Genomic DNA, 15,036 nt, shown 5'->3' on the forward strand with positions numbered 1-15,036 from the left:
AGATACCCCAAATAAAGTTTTATATCACTCAATGTTTGGTTCTTTAGTGTCTGAACATGGAAAATAGATTGCCCTGGTGTTTATATATACAGGTTAGGAGGATCAGGTCATTTTCATTTATTGCATTTATTGTGATTTATTATTTGAGTTTTTTTTTTTTTTTTGATGTGTCAAAAACTACTTAGAGTTATGCTTGGGTGTGGAGTGAAGGTAGGAATAAAAAGATCATATTATACTCAGAGCTTCAGGAACTCTATGCTATGAAGCCTGTTTTTTTATTTTTAACAGTCTGCAACTTCTCTGAAGAAACTGTCCAATTTTAAAGGGACAGCTAAGAAGTTTGTTAAATAGGGACCTCACTGATGGATCCTCAAGATCTCAGGCATTTCACAGGATAACTTCGTACATAGGACTACCCCTATAATAACCACAATCTATGATAATATGGAAACATAGTAAAAGCTGCTTTCAAATAATAGGTCCTTTGAAAATTTTGATAAGTTTTCAGCTACCACAGTCTCACCTTTCAAAATAAAAACCTCTGTAACAGCAATTGAATGGATCAACCTAACAACAATCTAGTTTCTAAATTATGTTTATTCTTTCTTTTCTGTTGTTAACAGGTAAACTTGAAGTGTGACAAGATTTGATTCATTCTTCATGTCAATTTGAATAGCTGCTTCAAAAGCAGCTACAGTGCTACAGAATAGCACTTCTACAGCTCAACTGCCTTGGATCTTTTTACTTGGTCCAACCTACTCATGTTACTCATGAAGAAACTGAGACTCATGGAGGTGAGTGGTTTGCTCAGTGTCATCGATTGAATCTTTGAAATGTGGGGAAGTAAGGAACTACTGCAGTCTTCAGAAATGACAGCTGAAATAACTAGCTCAAGTTCACACAGTACATTCAAGTGGTGTAGAATTAGAACTTTGAAAGGTGTATTTTTCAATCATAGCTCTACACTCTTAATAATATCCTTGTGGCTATTACTGAAGTTGTCTGTCACCTACTCTAAGAAAACACTATAAAGGAGCCAATGCTTTTCCTTCAAGCAAGTGCCTAAAGGGAGATGGTCAATATTGTTGACGCATATGTATCAACTCTCTATGAAGAGGAAAGGAAAAAGGGGAAATAAATTACTTGACTTTCCATTCATTGCTATTATTGATAGGATATGTTATGATGAAGCTCTAAACAAGCTCTTTCATTATCTAATGACTTTGTAGTTACCAAGTGAAGGATAACTATTAAGAAATTATTTGTCTTTTAGGATAACAAAGATTATATAGCAAACTTCTTAACAGAGATTTTTGTTAAACTGTTATAGATATGTGCATGCCAAAATGAATGTATTTTATTCTTATTTCATTATCAACGAAATCCCAACTTTTCTAGTTGGAATCCAGAGTTGCTTTACAATTGGTAGTCCTTTAATTCCAGAGATTCTGACCTCTTTCAGTAGTAGTCTGACTCTTTGGATAAATCTCTTTGATATGTCCTTCAATTGTTGTAATCTCTATCTTCTCTTAAAAACCAGTCACCCATTAATATGGTCAAAACTTAAGACTTCACTTCTCTAAAAATCTGTTGGTTATATAAACGGAAACCCTTGAAATTTTCTCTCTCACTACAACCTGTCAACCTGTTATCTTTTTACCTTTCACATTGAAATCTTCCTTGAAAATGTATTCTCCATCCTCCATTGTGGTCCTTTATTCCTCTTTGTTTTCCCAGCCTTTAACTTGTCCTGACCTAAATTTCTTTCATTCTTATTTTTGATTTTATAAATAGCCATCTACAGAAATGTCTCCTCTGCTTTTGAATTTTCATAGTTTTTGCTTCATAAAACCCGAGTATATATATTCCTTCTGCCCCTATATTTGATCAGCTAAATGCTATTAGAAAAAAAATAAATTATGGTCATTGGATCCATTACAAGTTTATGCCATCTAATATCAAGTGATCCTTTATCTTATATTCATTCTTTATCACTTTCTTGACAACACTTATTCTATCCCTTTTCTTCCTCTCAAGCCTCCCATTCTGCCCTCAACTTCCTTCCCCATTGTTCAGGATAATTGCATCTTAAATTTTATGATAAATGTTGAGGTCTTCCACTGTGAGCTCACTTAATACTAATCCTTTATTCCTTGGAGTCATATATGACTTTTGAAATCCATTGGTTTTTTTCCCCCTCCTGTTCTAATATTCCCTCTCACTGCATCATCTGACACTGTTCACTCACTCCTACTTAAGGCCTTCTCCTTCCTAGGTTGTCTAGGAACTACATTCTTATTATTCTTCTATTATTCCTTTAACTGCTTTTCTCTCTCATTTGCTGATATCTCATCCTCTTTCCATTGTTTAAGCAGTGTCTGTCTGCCTCTTCAATAATCTCTAGAGTTTCAATGACTATATCTATGGAAATGAGCACCCAAATCTATATCTCTACTTCCAACATCTCTTTAGGGCTCTATTCAGATTGAATAAACATTTATTATATCTGTGGTGATGGATCATGGTGTAGTAAATAAAAAAGCTGGCCTCAGAGTAAGGGAGACTTTGGATCATTTCCTGCCTCTGATCTAAATGATCTGTGGGATCCTGCTTATTTAATTTCTCCATGTTGTTTTTGTCAGTTCTCTTAGACTATTAGATACTACTCTGCATTGGTAGAAGTTCTCTACAACAGTGAAATCACAAGCTGTGTCCCTATACCCTGGTACCATGCTTCTTATGTGCAAAACACTCTACTATGTGATACAGATTAAAAGATGAAAAACAACATAATTCCTCCTTAGAGCTTCAAAATTAAGGGAAAAGGACAATATGACATTATCGACAGGCAAAGTACAAGCTAAAGTGGTATAAGGTTAAAGGAATGATCTAGAGAAAATGTCATGAAAGACAAAATAATTAAAGAGACTGGTGTTATTTTCAGTTTGGAATTAGAAGGGACAAGGAAGGTATCAAAGCAAAAGGACCCTCAATATCCTTTAAAAGAACAAGATTTCCACATACACAGATGTAGTTTCCCAGGCATGGAGGATGGCTCATCTGAATGCTAAGAGACAGGAAAGGTCAAAAAAAAAAAAAAAAAAAAAAAAAAGATCAGGACACAACTGTTAGTCCTTTTTGTCTAGAATGTGGGCTTTGCAAAGGTGAGTCATATGAAATAAAAGTATAAAGGCAGATTGGAGCCATAGTGTGGATTAAATGCAACGCTAAGGAATTACCAGGCAATATGAAGCTACTGATAGTTCAAGTTTTGAACAGTGAATAACCATAATGTTGCAACCTATAAAACTGAAATTTTGGAAATATTAAGTCATATGGACATGAAGCTTCATAGAAATCTTGGCCTCTTTTCTCTCTTTTTTTGATATCCTCCTCCTGCTTTGTAATCAATAGCCAGTTCCTAAAGATCCTTTCATGGTAATATCGCTAACATTATTTCTCCCTTTTCTACTTATATTTTATATCTCCACCTCATAGAGTTACAGAGATCATCTAAGTCCAATGCATTGTGGGTTCTTTTTTTTTTTTAGAATAAATTAAATATGATACTGCTTTATCACAAAGAAAATTAATGAGAATCAAAGAGTAGCCTAAGAACAAATAAAAAGGAAGGAACTTTTATCGACCCCATAATCCATTCACTTTACAGATGAGGAAACTGGGACATTCAGAGAGATGAAGTTACTTGTCCAAAGTTACATAGCTAAAGCAGTAAAGTGAACATCTGATCTGCGGTCTTCTGATTGCAATTCCAAGATTTAAATTTCCTTTTTATCTTTATTATTTGAATGTAAATAAACTGAGCAACTCAGTAGTGCAGTAGATAGAGTGCCCAGCCTGGAGTCAGGAAAATTCATTTTCATGAGTGTGAATCTATCCTCAGATACTAGTAGTTTGACTCATCGAGTCACTAAACCATTTGCTTTGGTTTCATCATCTATAAAATGATCTGGAGAAGAAATGGCAAGGCACTCCAGTGTTTTTGCCAAGAAAATCCTAAATGCATTCTCTGGTTAATACAACCGAACAAAAACAACAATATTTTCTATTAATATATAAGCTTGAATATACCAAAGTCTCTCCACTACATGACTCTTTCCAACAATGAGATGATACAAACCAGTTCCAATGATCATGTGAAGAAGAGAGCCATCTACACCTAGAGAGAGAACTGTGGGAACTGAGTGGGGATCACAACATAGTATTTTCGCTCTTTTTTGTTGTTGTTTGCTTGCATTTTGTTTTCTTTCTTGTTTTTTCTTTTTGTCCAGCAAGATAATTGTATAAATATGTATACAAACATACACACACATACATATTGGATTTAACATATATTTTAACATGTTTAACATATATTGCATTACTTGCTGTTTAGGGGATGGTGTGGGGGGAAGGAGAGGAAATTTGGAACACATGGTTTTGCAAGGGTCAATGTTGAAAAATTATCTATGCATATGTTTTGAAAATAAAAAGCTTTAATAATAAAAAAATAGTCTCTCCCCTTAAAGCTCAGTACTACTTGTTTGCCTAACCTATGATGAACTATACTGCATTTATCCTGATTAGCCAATGCATTCTCTAATATATCCTTCATACCACTGCCTGGGAATCTCACTAATGTATAATGTCCCCTTACATTAGAAAACCTTCAACTGGTTCCCCAGAGCTTATAAAATAAATTCCTAATCTTGGCATTTAAGCCCTCTACAACACAATTCCAACATACTTTTTCAATCTTATCTCTACTATTCCCCATCACATATTTGGCATTCCAGCAAACTTAGACAACTTTCCATTAGGTCTAAATTCTATGATCCATGTTCTCTTCCTCCCTTTTCATATTCCTTTGTACTTCTCATGAAATTTTCAGAACTGGGATGTTCTTCCTTCCTTCCCTTATCTCTAGCTGTTGAAGTTTGTTTTTTTTTTTTTTTTCAGGCCTCCAAACCATTGTCACTACATCCATGAATTCTTTGAACTTTTCTCTTCCAACATTTCTTAGATCAGCTTGCCTGTATTTGTCTTTTGTACTAATTCTGATTACTGTAAAATAGTGCTCCTATTTGTAATAGTTATTTGGTTTTATTCCCTATTAGTTTATATTTCTTGATGAAGAATTCAACTACTTATTTTTCTTATTTTCTCTACCAAGGAGAATGATCTTTGGCCTTAAAAGAACAGAACAAAAACGTCCACTATGATTTTGAAACCCAAAATAGGTAAAGTAATAAGGAACAAGTTCTTAGCTTCTGTCAATGAATTTAATTCACAAGTCTTGAAAGGACTAGATGCTAGAACATAGGAAGAACCAGTAAATGATACTGCTAAACAACTGTCAATGATTTCTGAAAAATTGTAGAGAATAGGAAGAGAATTGTAGAGATAATATAGGATTGTAGAATGGAAAATAATGTCCTGATTTTCAAATTTGGAAGAGAATAGAATTACCAATGATAGATCAATGAGTTTGATTATGATTCCTGGCAAAATTCTAGGACATACTAATAAAGATATGATTTCCCTGACATTAAAAATGGAAAATGATAATCTCAAAAAGGACAGCTAAATGGCAAAATAGATAGAATCTTGGGCCAAAAGTCAGAAAAACTCATCTTCCAGAATTCGTCTGGCCTCAGATGCTTCCTAGTTGTGTGACTCTGGGTTAGTCACTTAATCTAGTTTGTCTCAGTTTCCTTATCTGTAAAATGAATTGGATAGGTAAATGACAAACTGCTCCAGTATCCCTGCCAAGTAACCTTTAAACAGATCATGAAGAGTAAGATATAACTGAAATGACTGAATGATGACAAATTTTAAGAAGTTATAAGAGTCTCATCAAAAACAGGTTATTCCAGACTAACCTAAATTCTGTTTTTGACAGGATTACTTGTCTGATCAGAAAAATGGAGTTTATTTAGATCTCAGCTAGGAATTTGAGAGTCTTCTTATTTCTCCAAGAACAGCTTGGGAAAAGAGGTATTCAATCTTATCAAAGAAAAAAAACTGGAAATTAGAATAAATTAAGTAGAAGTAGAAGTTAATGATTCAATGAGATAAATATTTAAATAAAGTTGAAAGGCTGGGGTGGGGGGGAATAGAAGAAAATCAAAATTCTCTCATAGCAAAAACAAATGACCAGGAAAGTAGATTCTCAGAGAAAAGAATTTAAGAATCATGTTACTACCTATAAACTCTGAATAAGAAAGTATCTAGACCCAATATTTCAAGAAATTATGAATAAAAATTGTCTAGGACCGGCATGTAAGTAGAAATAGGAACAATCCACTAGTCACCTCCTGAAAGAAACCCTAAAATGAAAACACCCAGGAATGCAATAGACAAAATGCAGAGCTTCCAAGTCAAAGGAAAAATACTGTAAGCAGCAAGTAAAAATAATTCATATATCAAGGAGCCAGTCATGATTGTATAAGATATAACAGCTACCACTATTAAAGAAAATAATTGAATAATAAGACTAAAGATTTAGGTTTACTCCTTAGATTAAATTGCCCAGCTCAACTGAGTATAAAGCCTATAGACAAATTGATTCTTAAGGAAGTAGAGTACTTTCAGACATTCTTGATATAAAGTCCAGAATTAAGTAGAAATTTTGAAACATAAATTGCAGTCCAATTAAACATATAAAAGATATTTTATGAGTTAACAAAATAGGTTCATATACTTTGGAGAGGAAAAGAATTAGCAGTGGAAAGGGAAGTGGTAAGCTATCCTTAGCCATTCTCATGTGAAAGAGGAATGTGACAATCTGAGTACAGAAGGAAGAACAAAGATCAATGCATGTAAGCCCCAGAGAATGTTGGTTCATTGCCATGAAGAGGAAAAAAAAAGCTACAACCCCAAACTTCTTAACAAATAAATTCTAGGTGATTCCTTTTTGAAGATATTATAAGCAGAATTTCTAAAAAGTTGATGTGGCCTCTGAACTCCTTTTCATCGCTAAGAAGCTATTATTTTGATTCTAGACATTGCCATTTCTTAATTATAACTCTGGACAAGTTTTAATGTGTCTGAATTTCCATGTCTTCAACTATAAAATGATAATATTGTAATAATTGTATACAAAAGTATGATGAAAGCACTTTGTAAAGTTTGAAATTCTATATAGTGAGTCCCCAAAGTCTTAGTGTAGTTTTAAGGTATTTTGTTGCACTAATACTTTTTAAATATAAACTGATTTCTAGCTGATTTATAACAGTATGATTTTATGACACTATCAGTTCTTCTCTTCTTTATCTTTACCTGTTTAGTAACATTTTTTAGAGCAAGCATTGTATTTTAAGTTAGTGAAACACTTCGTTCTTTTAAAAATCAAGGATTTTTTTTTTTTTTTTAATGCATACTGCTAGCTAACCCTCTGCTACTTCTTTAGTCCACACAACTATTAGTAAAACAATATTTTCCCCCAGGGGAACAGAAGAATATTTGAGTAGTTTCCCCTTTAAATTTTAGCTGGAAAAAGAGAATAGATATGAATAAGTTGAATTTGGGCAAAAGTTCAGTTTGATTATTCTTTATTCAAAGTTTACCTATCCCTAATAATTAACCCCAATTATAAGCAATCCTACCTGTTTTCCTTTAGAGAATCAAAATTTCAATCAAATTGGGTGGAGTAAATCAGTTAATTAATAGCAAAAACCTTGATTTTGTTTGCCAAAAATGTTTTTTCAAAGAAGATCTATTCAAAAAGAATCTATTGACTGAGATAGGTCTGAGTAAACTCATCAATCAAAGAGCTAATGTCTTGTATTTAAAAAGTGAATTCCACAGAAAAGGCTGGAGTGCTTGAAAGAGATATTAAACTGTTAACCATCAACATGGACAGGTCCAGACATTTGTACCTCTATCACACACCTGGATAAATGGAGGCACAAAGAGACAATTCTTAGTTATTTACAGAATCAACAGTACAGCTAAAATAAAATACTCTGAGACTTTTGACTCAGGAGTCAGAGAATGCAGGTTCTATATGATTTTGCCATTAACTGCTTCTTGGCAAAATTCCTTAACTACCCAGGTCTTTTGTTTCCTTACCTATAAGTAATTTTTGTGGTTTCTACAGTACTGACATTCTGTGATTTTTTTTTTTTAGTTTACTAACTCACACCATTTTATGGAAGTAAATATGAAAATGCAAAATTTCCTAATACTTTTTTAGGGGAGGGTAGGTGGCACAGAGAACAGAATTTGGATCTAATATCTGGAAAGCCCGTGTTCAAATATGACCTTTGAGACTAGTTATTTAATGTTGGGCAAATTACTTAACTTCTATTTGCCTCAGTTTCCTCATCAGGAAAATGGGGATAAAATAACAGCACTTACCTCTCAGAGTTTTTGTGAGGATTAAATGGATGATAATTGCTAAGCTTTTAACACAATGCCTGGTACAGTAAGTTTTATAAATGTTAGCTATTATTAACTACTATTATTACTCTTTAACTTTTCTAGAAGATCAATAGAAGTATTTATTCTATGGATTGTGAAATTTGGGTATATTCATACTTTAATCTTTCATTCTGATGTTAAAAAGTCTAGTCCTTTTGGATATGTACATTTAGAATCTTTAATATATGAGTGAATTATTTTGAAGTGAAATATTTATACTTGGTTCTTTTGTTTATACTTCAGCTCTAAAAGATAATTGTTTGGCTAAGTATGTATGTATGTATGTATGTCTGTGTTGATTATAATTCTTCAGAAGTCATTAGCTAATGAGATTTAAATTTGCAAATATGTTAGAATTCACAAATACTGCTTATCATACTAGGAATCCAAATTAAGCCAATATATTCATACACCACTAATAAACAATTAATCTAAGTAAGTTAGGTGTGAACAGAAACATGATTTATGAATACGGCATTGGTTTGCTGTTCCTATTTCAACTTGAATATATTATGTCAGCAAAGATATATATTCTGGAATAGGGATAGGAACCACACTCTACCAATACAGAGTCACTTTCCCTGTAGTTCAATCTTGGAGTTGCCTAGAAGAATTTAAGTGACTTGTTTAATATCACTTAGCCAATGTATATTAGAGGTAAAACTTTAATTCAGGTCTTTCTGGCTGTGAGATTGATTGACTCTTTATTATTGACATTAAAACTCAATAGAATCATGGGAAATTGAGAAGTCATCTTCTTAGGTATCCTTTAGCCTTAATTTTAGGCTTCCTAGTGAAGTATTTATAACTTTCCTTTGTACTTTACCCAGGAGATAAAACTAAAAAAAAAATCATTAAAAAAAGATCTAACCTAGATTTGTTGTTATTCAATTCTATTTAGTCATAGTAAAAATGGAGAATAGCTTGTTAGCTTCATCTTCATGGGTGTTCAGCAATTCTTTGGAGAAGAGGTGTAGTGCCTTTAGCCTTTACTGGGAGGAATCTTTCTTTTTCTTCTTCCATGGAATGGAGCAGTGTGTACCATATTCTATTGTCATTCCCAAGCTCTATTATACTTAGTGCAGAGGCTCAGTCTTTTTTTATGTCATGGACTCCTTTGGTAGTTATGTGAAGTCTCTAAATCCTATTCTCAGAATAATGTTTTTGAACACATAAAATGAAATTCAGAGGATTACTAAAGAAACCAACTATATGCTGAAATGATCAGAATGTTTTTTTTTTAAAGTTCATGAACCTTATGTTCATAACTTAAAATGTAATTCATTTCTTATAAGATACTGTAAAAAGACATTTATAAAGAATAACCCATTTCGTGTACAACTGTAACATGGTCTGGTGTACTTATGTGAGCTAGATTGAAACAGATTAGAGGAAGGAACAATTTCAAAGTAAAGGTTATATTTAACTTCTTTTAGTCTGTGGCTTTGAGCAAGTGGATGATAAGAGGGGAGAGTATGTTGGAAGCTCAGCTTTTATTCACCTTGAAAAGATAGTGGGCAATTCATTTCATTTCCTCTTTGAGTGATAAATTTATTAAGAATGGATTCACTTTGTACATACTTTCCATAGCTCCCTATTGTTCTCCCCTATATCCTACTCCCTTTCTTCCATTTATACCTATGTTTCATATGCATATGAAAATTAAAATAAAACAACAAAATTCCTGAGCCTCATGAAAGGTTTAGGTGATTTATGGGTAGGGGAAATGGCCATCAATTTAATTCCAGGCTAGGTCAATAGTGAATGAAAGCTCTTGTCTTCTAACAGCTGTTCAGTGGCCTATATGAAATGAGGTGATGGATGCAATCCAGTTCTTGGTGGACAGCTGCCTTCCTCACAAAAAAACAGCATAACAATTGACATTAATTGAAACTCTTACTGGCAGCTTCAGTAGGCATTTTATTGAGTAAACTCTTGTTCCTCATCTACTGTCCCCCCCCCCCCTTCTAGATTTGGAAAAGCCATGGATTCAAATCCTGCATCCTTTACTTATTACCTCTATGAGTTCAGAGAAGTGATTTCCTATCCCAAACTTTAGTTTCCTCATTTAAAAAAAGAAAAGTCTCTTCCTACCCTGTCCCCCTTCTTTTTCTCTTCCACTTGAACAAATGACCTAAAATGGGTTGAAATAGTTAGAGAGGGTAGGTTCTCAGCATCACAATTACTGCCAGACCCTGAAAAGGGGCCCCCAAAATCAGATGGAATTTAAGCCTCTTATCTCACATAAAGATTGCCTTTCTTGTTCCAATTTATTTTTCTAAAGGTGTGTCCAAGTTCATCTCTGGTTTTGGTTTTGTCATATGATTCTCAAAGGCTTTTTTGTGATGTTGATGGGGTTCTAGTAGCAGTCAGAGAGTTGTGAAAATCCCCTTTTGGTTGCAGCAGGTCCTTTGTGAAAGAATTCATGAACCCTAAGAGTTTTAGGTGGCAAAAATGGAAGTTTCTTGTTGGATGAAAAGTCAGCTTTGCTAGAAAAACTGACTTCTTCAGTGGCAAAGTCCTATTAGGGAAATGGAGGCTGGCACTGAGAAGAGAATGCCTTCTCATTGGGCAGGGTCCTTGTAGTTGTACCAAAGAGGCAGAGCATGCTACTTTTGACTTTCTGCAAAGAAATGAGTAAACAGAAACCTATTATCTTGGGGGAGAGGGGATCTTGGGGGAGAGGGGATCTTGGGGGAGAGGGGAAAAGAGTGTGGGGGGATTTGGGGGCAGTTTGAACTGATCAGACCAGGATCTCCCAATTGAAATTACTTTGAAGGCTTTTTCAGCCTGAATTTGAATGGAGATCAGGCTATCAGTGGAGATGATTTGCCTTAGAAATGGTCCAGTTGATGATACCACTTAACTTATCTGGGGAGATATGCTTTCCAGGAGGGCCTGAGACTCAATCTCCCTTCTTTACAGATCAAAGGGTACACAATTTTAGAGTGTTAATTTTACAGATCAAAATTACAGCTTCACACCTCCATCAATGTGACTGTACTCTTATAAAAATATAAGTGCCTCATGTATTTTATTTTTTAATTTTAATTTTAATTTTTGATATTTGCTTTTATATTCATTTCCAAATATATCATCATTGTTCTCTTGCCCAATAAGCTATTTCTTGAAATAAAGATTGTGATAGGAAAAGAGAAAAAAAATCAATTCATTAAAATGTACCAACTGATTTTATCTGACAGTATGTGCAACATTGCACATATAGTCTTCTACTTCTGCAATTAAGGAAGGGACATACATTATCTCAACCCTTCTCTAGGACTAAAACTGATGATTATATTTCTGCAGTATTTGGTTATGATGCTCCTTTTATTTAGTCATTTTGTGTGTGGTTTTACTGATTCATCTTACTTCAATCTGTATCAATTCATCCAAGTCTTCTCATGCTTCTCTGAATTTTTCACATTCCTTATTTTTCATGGCACTGAAATATTCCATTACCTTCTCATACCATAATTTGCTTAAATGCTTTGTAGTTGATAAGCACTTACTTCATTTCCAGTTCTTGCTGCTAATAATATTATGGAATATGTGGGAACTTTCTTTATGCCCTTGAACTCTTGCCTCATGAGTTTTAAATAATGGTAGTTATTGGAGAAGTTATTGATACTTCCTCTCAGCCCTTATCCTGGGCCGAGCTGGAAGGGACCAGAGGAAGAAAGTCAATTATCCCTTAGAGAAAGAATTAGCTCCAGGTTAGTGTCATTGTAGGAACCAAGAGAACAAATGTTTATCCAGTGAGCTAGTGACTAGCCTGATCTTTGGGTGCTTTTAGTTAAAATTTAGGGAGGAAAAAAGGACCAATAGTAATAATATTATGGAAATTTTCCCAGATTCTTTTGAGGAGGAAAACCATCTGACTTTTCTTTAGCAATACAACTGAAAACCTCAAAAAAGGTCTATCTCACTGGCATACCTATTTTTTAAAATAGAAGGAAGTAATGGCTGTGCTCAGTAGTGCCATATCTTGAGAGGAAAAATTGTCTTGAATTTTTTTCTTTCCCTCCTCTAACATTGTTCTGTATTTAGTAAAATGCCTAAAGCATTTTGCCCAAGGCCCCCTTCTCCAGGAATTAAAAACCCTGAGTACAAGATTGGGAAGGAAAATACAATCCATATGCCTCACATTTGTTTGTATTTAACTCATCAAAATGTTCTTTGCTAAGACGACTTTGATCCCTAGAAACTTTATAAGTCTTTTTAATGATCATTGGAAAACTGAAGCAGGAAGCTCAGGTTTATGAAAAGAAATGAAATAAAATTTAAATGTCCCATGAACATCAGAAGTAAAAGTAGCAAGGACATTAGCTTCAAACCAGGATTCTGGTTCTTAGAAAATTATAGAGATCTATAAGATAATTGGTTAAATAGAAAAAAAAAAGGTAGGATTCTGAACTGGGAAAATTGTATAGAACTAGTTCTATTAGCTCAAACTCTAGAGCCTCAATGGTTCACTTTCACTCATCTGCAAAATGGGATTAATCCAAGTTATCTACTTTATTGATTTGTGCATTAATTACTTAGTGGGTGTAAAGTTTTTTGAAGATCAAAGTGCTATTAATAAAAAGAATATGGAACTTCTCAACTGGATGCTATACAAATCACAGCCTGGAGGGTGAACACTGGTGGAAGGATCTGATTAACCCTTAGGTAAAGCAAATGTAGTTCCTTAGCCTTAGAATTATTCATTCATTCAGAAAAGGTAGAAGAATTCTAAGAAACTTCCTGACTAGGAAGTTTGTTCTCCATATTTTTCTTGACACCACAGAAATTTCCTGAATTACTTTTCTGACCTGAGGGCAGGGGAGGGGGAAGAGGGTGTGTGTAGTGGGGATAGGAGGTGTGCACAAAAACAAAATAGATTCTTGAAAATGGGAATCCAGACAAAATTCCTCATCTGGATTTGTCATTTGAACCCTGAATTTAAAATGAAAACCTTTCGTGATTTCCTACCAATCAGTTTACCATTTCTAAACACACCTCCCCTTTCAAGCTCAAATGAAAGGGAGAAGCTGCCTTTCGGCTGTATTTTGTGAGTTGGAGTCTACCGCAGGAGGAGGAATATTTAAGCCCAATCATAAAGTGGAGTTAGTGTCTAAGAAGAGTCAAGATTTAGTGGTTAGGCTAGTGAATGGAGGAGTTACATCCTGGGTTCGGTCCTCAACTTGGCTCCTGCTTTCCACTGTCACTGCAGGCAAGTGCTTAGCAGCCACTCTCTGCCTCTCAGTTTCTGTCTCTCTCCTCTTCTCTCCTTTTCCTTCTGTGCTATGTGAAATGCCATTTGCAGTTTCCTTTTCCCTCTCTTCTCTTTAGGACTTTTTTTTTTTTTTTTTTTTTTTTTGAAGGGGAGGCTGAAAATGTGGGGAAGGGGAGAGAAGAGAGACTTAAAAATTATCCGATTTTTAAAAAAAAAACATGATAAATATAAAATAGTATGTTCTTACTACTTACTAGTATTAGTTTCAGGTACAAATATTGTCTGATTACTTCATTTGCCAAACAACGATGAACTCGTGAAAGATTTTAAATTATGATATTCTTCCTATGTCTGGAGATTAAATAGTCACAGGTCTGGATGCTCCTCTCGGTTCACATTTAAATCAATGAGAACTCTGTACATATAAAAAAAATCAGGGGATACCTTTTTCAATAAGTTTTCTCTCCCGGTCCTCCTCTTTCTCCTCCTCCTCCTCCTCCAGTGTCTCTTCTTGCCACTCCCTCTTCCAAGAAAACATATTTCCTAGAGGTGGGCTGTTAGGTATGTGAGAAGGAATACTATGAAAAGAGTGGGGTGAGAGAGCTGGGCCAAAGGGCTGCTTCCGACTTACCTAGCCAGAAGACTTAATAGGCGATTCTCTGACAGTAAAACCTGTTGATACCTTAGACTAACACTAACTCTGCACCTAGAATTCTAAAGACTTAATTTGAAAGAAATTATATATATATATATATATATATATATATATATATATATATATACACACACACACACATATATACATTTATAAAGAATGAAGCAATATTTTCTAAGGAAAAATGCAAATCTTTAAAAATTTCTTATTAAAAAATAAATTCAGAACTCTTTGTGGTATTAAAATGCCAATTCAGGTTTGCAATGGGAATTTTCACTTTTACCTGCATGTAGGCAAAACATGGTTTAAAAAAACTGTCCCATTCTGGAAGAATTTTTTCTCTTCTACTTTCTCCTCTCCCTTGCCTGCATTTTTTTTTTTTTTTTTTTTTTTTTTTTTTTTTTTGCATTTGAGGTTCAACATTGAAACTTAAAAGGAAAAAAAATTGCAGGTATAATCTAAGGTTATCAAGTATTTTATAGATTTAGAACACTTTCTTCTCCCACTTTTAATTTTCTATAAATGTCCAGAAAATTGCATGAATGCTTATTTTAAAAAAATCCTAGGAAACAAACTGAGTAAAATTTGAAGGGTAATTTGAATTGTTAGTACCTCTTTAGAAAACTTTTAAGAATTTGCAGGAAAAAAAAAAGAAAGGGAAAAAGAAATCTTAACCTTGGAACCTCCTTCTCCTCATGCTTTGGAAAACAAAAACAAATACAACCCCTCCAGCAATGGG

Source organism: Sarcophilus harrisii, chromosome 2, assembly GCF_902635505.1.
Source record: "Sarcophilus harrisii chromosome 2, mSarHar1.11, whole genome shotgun sequence".
Taxonomy (NCBI): Eukaryota; Metazoa; Chordata; class Mammalia; order Dasyuromorphia; family Dasyuridae; genus Sarcophilus; species Sarcophilus harrisii.